This window comes from Herpailurus yagouaroundi, unplaced genomic scaffold, assembly GCF_014898765.1.
Source record: "Herpailurus yagouaroundi ecotype Mexico unplaced genomic scaffold, PumYag 140, whole genome shotgun sequence".
In the NCBI taxonomy this organism is placed as follows: domain Eukaryota; kingdom Metazoa; phylum Chordata; class Mammalia; order Carnivora; family Felidae; genus Herpailurus; species Herpailurus yagouaroundi.
Window position 1 is genome coordinate 11,556,470 of NW_024412395.1, and position 6,000 is coordinate 11,562,469.

Genomic DNA, 6,000 nt, shown 5'->3' on the forward strand with positions numbered 1-6,000 from the left:
TGTTAGGTGTTTTGGGGCTTTGCATCTTGATCAGGAATATTCCCTTGTGAAAGGGCTGCTTGATTTTGGCCTGCTGACGTCAGCAGTGTTAATATGATTTAATTGATTAATAGGCATTAATGACTGGTAATGAAGGCCTAACCTGGTAGCTGGGAGGAGCTCACAAAACATGCCTATAAATGGAAGAATGGCCTTGTTTCTGATTGTTGACCCTTGCCTGTGGACAGGAGCCACATTTTAGGGTCCTCTGCCTCATGCGATACAGGTTAGCAATACGATAAAACGCATATATTAGTATATTTCTTAGAATCTGTTTATTGTACTTTAATCCACTGAAAAAAAGCACCTGAGTTTTTGTCGATATGAGATTTGGTCCTTAATCTCTGATCTAAAGGTCATCTGTAGGGAAACCAACCTCTGCTGTGGTTGCTGGAGGCAGTCTCTTCCAACAGGATTCAGTGTCTTTAACATCCTGGGCTTCCCCCACATTCATTCGTCTCTGATTATTGAAAACTTTCCGTCGCTGCTAACACTCAGGAACAATGTAATAAGTAACTTCCAATTAAAGTTTTCCATATGTGGCAAAAATTGTAACAAATGAATAAGTAAAGACCACATAATGGAAGCCTATTAGCCAAGTGAATATACTCTTTTTAAGTCAAATTTCTATACCACTTTTGTATTATCTCCCATCAGAAGAGAACGCGCAATTACCAATTTTATCTTATCTCGGGCTTATTATTAAAGAGTAGTAAAGGAAACTTCATTCCAGGAGCCATAATGTGATTTTTGATTAATAGAGGGATTCTTATGTGACAAGAATATTTCTCCCAGGCAAAGTGCGCACATGGATTTCTGCCTGAGCTGGCTGGAAGTTACATCTCAGGTGGAGTGACTGTTCAACAATAGAACATATGTTTCTACATGGGGATGCGATTCTGAAGGCACTCCGAAGCGCGAGAAGGGCAGGGAAGAAGTTGACATTGGCTTTGCAGAGAACGATGTTTATTTATTTCGTTGGTTCCAATCAGTATGTCAAACCCGACGCCGATACGTGTGCAAAGGGGTGAGATCAGCACCCCCGTGGCTCGTGGCTTTTCGTCAGTCCTTCCCGCCCCTCTTGGAAGCTCTCCTGCCACCTGCCACAGTCTCTCGTGGGACTCAGGCACATTCTGGGCGCACCACGGATATCGGGGAGTCAAGGCCCCACTGCCGCTCCCCTCCTACTGCACCTGGAAATGCTTTGAATTTGAATTCCAATTCTTCAAGCCAGCTTTTCCTGGAGAACTGTGCTAAGGAAGTTATCTGGAACCTTGCCCTTGGCTCTGAGCAGCGTATGTTTACTCCAGTGACCTGGGGAGCATTTGTTAGGGGACAAGGGGAGGGCTGGCCCAGTTACCCTGCAGCAGACCCACCATTGGACCGGTAGTCTTCCTCTTCTCAGGGTGGGGCAGGGCCCATCCATCAGACCCCGGATGGTTTCCTTGGATCTGGCTCTGCTCTTGGCAGCTACATGACCCTGGGCAAACATCCTAACCCAACCCAGCCTGTTCCCTTAGCTGAAGACAGGGATCCTGCCCACTCAGGGACTTACCGTGAGGATGGAGGTAGGCAGCGTTTTGACACGGAAGCGTCACCATAATGAATGATGCTGCTGCCCGTTGACCTAATGGCTTGGGTACCCACCATGGCTTAATTCTTGTGGCTCTCCGTCCTTCCTTGAGGACGCTGTGCTGGTCCCTGTCATCTCTCATCCCCAGGGTAGGTGTGCTCAGTGCAGGGGCCCCACACCTTTGACCGGGGACTTAATCCGGTGCGGAAAATGTATTTTCTCTCACTGGGCAGAACTCAACCAGCAGTTTTCCTCCTGGAAGTGTATCATAAAGGAAGTAACCGAGCAAACATAAAAGTTATATGTCTATGAACGTTCACCGAAGCGCTCTCTACATGGCCCAAAATCGGAAAGAAATAAGAATGGAAGGTAGAGCGGATTGTGTCCACTGTGGTTCATCTAAACTCTAGGCTCCTGTGCAGCCCTATTAAAGATGCCATTGTAGGGGCGCCTGGGTGGCTCAGTCGGTTAAACGTCCGACTTCAGCTCAGGCCACGATCTCGCAGTCCGTGAGTTCGAGCCCCGCGTCGGGCTCTGGGCTGATGGCTCAGAGCCTGGAGCCTGCTTCCGATTCTGTGTCTCCCTCTCTCTCTGCCCCTCCCCCGTTCATGCTCTGTCTCTCTCTGTCTCAAAAATAAATAAAACGTTAAAAAAATTAAAAAAAAAAAAGATGCCGTTGTAGAAGAATATCTAATGCCGCAGAAAGATTCCATAAGCAGAAAGGATTCTGTGATGGCAATTCTATCTTTGAGAGAAAAGGTTTAGAAATATATACCAATAGAATAAATGTCAGTTATTGTAGGATACCCAGATTGTAAGTTATTTTATATCCTCTCTCCCTTTGGCTTATTTCTAAGCTCTGATTTAACAATTAGTCAACATTGATGACATACATAATTTTTTTTTTAAGTGAGGAAATATCAGGGGCGCCGGGGTGGCTCAGTCGGTTAAGCGAGCGACTTCGGCTCGGGTCATGATCTCGCGGTTTGCGAGTTCGAGCCCCGCGTCGGGCTCTGTGCTGACATCTCAGAGCCTGGAGCCTGTTTCAGATTCTGTGTCTCCCTCTCTCTCCGCCTCTCCCCTGCTCACGCTCTGTCTCTGTCTCAAAAATAAATAAACACTAAAAAAAATTTAAAGTGAGAAAATACCATTTTTGTAAAGTCTTTCTGTTACGTTGAATCTGCAGAACAGTAAAGCCCTGTAGGCAGGCCGGGCTTACTCCGGGCAAGCAGGAGCCGTGGTGGGTGGTGGGATTTCAGGGGTCCCGAGGCCCTTTCTGTATCCCTGCTTCCTCTTCCTTGATGTCCTACGTCAGCACACTTTTCCCGGCTGGCATGCAGGTTCCCTGTGTGGGAGAGAAACACCTCTCACTGGTGTTTTCGGTCATTGGCCCCTTGGTGGGAAAGGGCAGACAGGCCATCCGGTCGCTCTTGTGGTCAGGGGTAATTCATGTCTGGGACAAGATATGATGGGAAGGGAAAAGCAGACAGACAATGTGAAAAGAGCATTCTGGGAAGAGGCAGGGCAGGGCAGGGCAAGGAGAGCCTTGGAGCCCAGGGGTGGGGCTCCAGGACAAGTGGCTCCCTTCCAGCCTGGCCGCACAATTCAGTGCCTTCCAGAAACAGAAGCCGCCTGGGTCCGCAAAGGGGGAGAGTGGGGCGGGGTTGCACACGGAGGCTGGCTCGTGCCCTGGGGGCGCCACCCAGTGCCCACTGCAGCCGGGTTCTTGGAAGGAGGAAGGATAAATACAGCTGTCTCCAAGGGGCAGGAGTAATTAATCGGCTTCTTCCTCACGAGCATTTCCTGTTGGGGGCAGAATGCTATAAGTGGAAGGCCACAAGCAACGGTGTGTGAGGGAAAAGCCACCAAAGAGAGGGCAGTTTTGGTCCCCGGGGTCGGGCCTTTTCATTAACGCCCGGGTTGTGGTTTGGCCAGGCCTGGCTTCCTCAAACCCTAACTGAACACAAACCCACCTGTAGCTCCTCATGGTCTATGGGGTAGGGCCTGAGTGCTTCCTGGTCACAGGGCCCCAGCTGACCTCTCTGGTCCCGCCCCACCCCCTCCAAGCCCTTGCCCCCTCCGGCTTCCAGGCGTTTAGCTGGGTCCTCTCACAGTGTGTGTAGATAATGCTGAGGCTTTAGGCCCGTGACTGGAAGCCGCTTCTCCTCCACACGCTGAGCTCTCATTCACCTTTCAAGAGCCAAATGGAGTCTTCTATCAGGAAGCCTTCCCTGGTTCCCTCCGTCCCATGGAAGCCGTTCCCAGATGTTTCTTAAACACCCAGGTCGTTAACCACGTGAAGGAAAAGCTGAAGGAATGAATGTGTTGAGGGATTTTTCCTTTGAGATTCCAGGCTGTGTCTGAACTCCAAAAATAAACCTCGGCCCCGCAAGTTAGTTTTCGGAATAACAATGTTTTTATTTTATTTTTAAGATAAGTAAAGATTCACGTGGTTCCAAAGTATAATATGAATCTATGCAAATCGAATATGATGTTCAGCAGAAAGCCAACCTCCCACTGTATCCCCTTGGACTACCGTTCTCTCCCTGATGGGGAAGCAATGTTGCCAAGTTCTTTTTTTTTTTTTTTTTTTACTTTTTTTTAATGTTTATTTATTTTTGACAAAGAGAGAGAGAGAGAGACAGAGCATGAGTGGGGGAGGGGCAGAGAGAGAGAGGGAGACACAGAATCTGAAACGGGCTCCAGGCTCCGAGCTGTCGGCACAGAGCCCGACACGGGGCTTGAACCCACGGACGGTGAGATCACGACCTGAGCCGAAGTCGGACGCTCAACTGACTGAGCCACCCAGGCGCCCTGCCAGTTTCTTATAAATCCTTCTAGGCACATGAAAACAAACACACACACCACAGTGTGGTTTCCCCAGGTCTTAAACAAATGGGGCCATGCGATTCTACGCCCTATACTGCACTTTACTTTTCCCGCTCAACAAAATATTTTGCAGACTGGTTGATGCCATTCCACAAAGGGATTTCCTCCCCCCACCCCGGTTTTTCTTATTGTTTCGAGGATTCATCTGAACGAGCGTGTCCTATTTTCTTTAACTTGTCCTCCGTTGTTGGGCATTTAGGTGGTTTCCAGCCTTCCACTCTTACACACGGCACGGCAATAAATCGTCTTCTATGGAGTCATTTCTTAGAACTACAAGCGTAGGAGTAGAGTCATAGGATAAATTCCTAGAAGGGAGATTGCTGGGTGAAAATCACGTGCGTTTTAAATGCAGATAGTTATTGCCACATCGCCCTTCAAGAGAGTTGTGTTAATTTACACTCCCCACAGCAATGTTTAATGTGGCCAACTGGATGGCCGTTTTGGACCACACTGTGTGAACCACCCAGAACACATTCACAGGCGAGTTTCTCCAGAGGGTGCCAGTTTGAAAACTCGGTTCCATATTCTACTGAAATTTGTAGTGGACCAGTAGTTTGGGCCTCAACAACTGTACCTTTAGGAAACCACAGTTCTTCCTTGGTGGAGCTCTCCCAAGTTCACTCCCTGGTGTTACTCCCTTCCTCCCTGAGGGTGGGCATGTGACCGGTCTTGGCACAAAGATGATTGGTTTAGGGCTGACATGTGAGCCAAGCTGGGTCAACCAGAGACCTTCACAGGATTCCTACTGGAACCATTACGAGATCGATCACCCTTGCACTATAAGGATCATAAGCCAATGGGACAACACGGGCTCAGGGCCTCCAGGGGCCAGGGAGGCGCTGCAAACAGAAAGCCTCTCTGCAAAGGACTGCAGGCCAAGGGGAGCAGAGATGAGTGATGGGGAGAAAGTCTGAGGCCGGGTCCTATCCTTAGTGCTCCTGGATCCAGCACCGCCTGAAGCTAACCGCTCTGGACTTCCAAGTTATGCGACCCTAATACATTTCCTTGGGGGCTCACTTTCTGTCATTTGCGATGGAAAGTATTCTGACTCACACGGAGCTTTACACGCATGGTTTCATTTAATTCTGATCACAGCCTGGTGACATAGGATTTTATTTTTCTACTTTAGAGATGAGGCTCTTGACATTCAATGCGTCTAAGAAGATTTTCCAAAGCTCACCAAACCAATGACAGAATTGGATTCAAAATTCCGGATGGCGGGCCCCAATACCCGTGCTTCGCAAGCTCTTCCGCACTTATTTCGGCAGCACCGGCGACTTTGGTCCAACGCGTTCTTTCCGTTCTCGTTGCGTTCTGACTTCTGTTCATGCCTGTGTATCCAGGCCCAGGATCTGGAGCTGCAGAGGCTCAAGAGGCCTGCCCAGTGGAGTTCATACTTGTTTATGGGAGGCGGTGAGACAGCTGGGAAGGGGCGAGGATGAGCCTGTTCAGTTAGTGGTCAATTCTGGACCCCGAGCCCCTCTTCTGTGACCACAGCG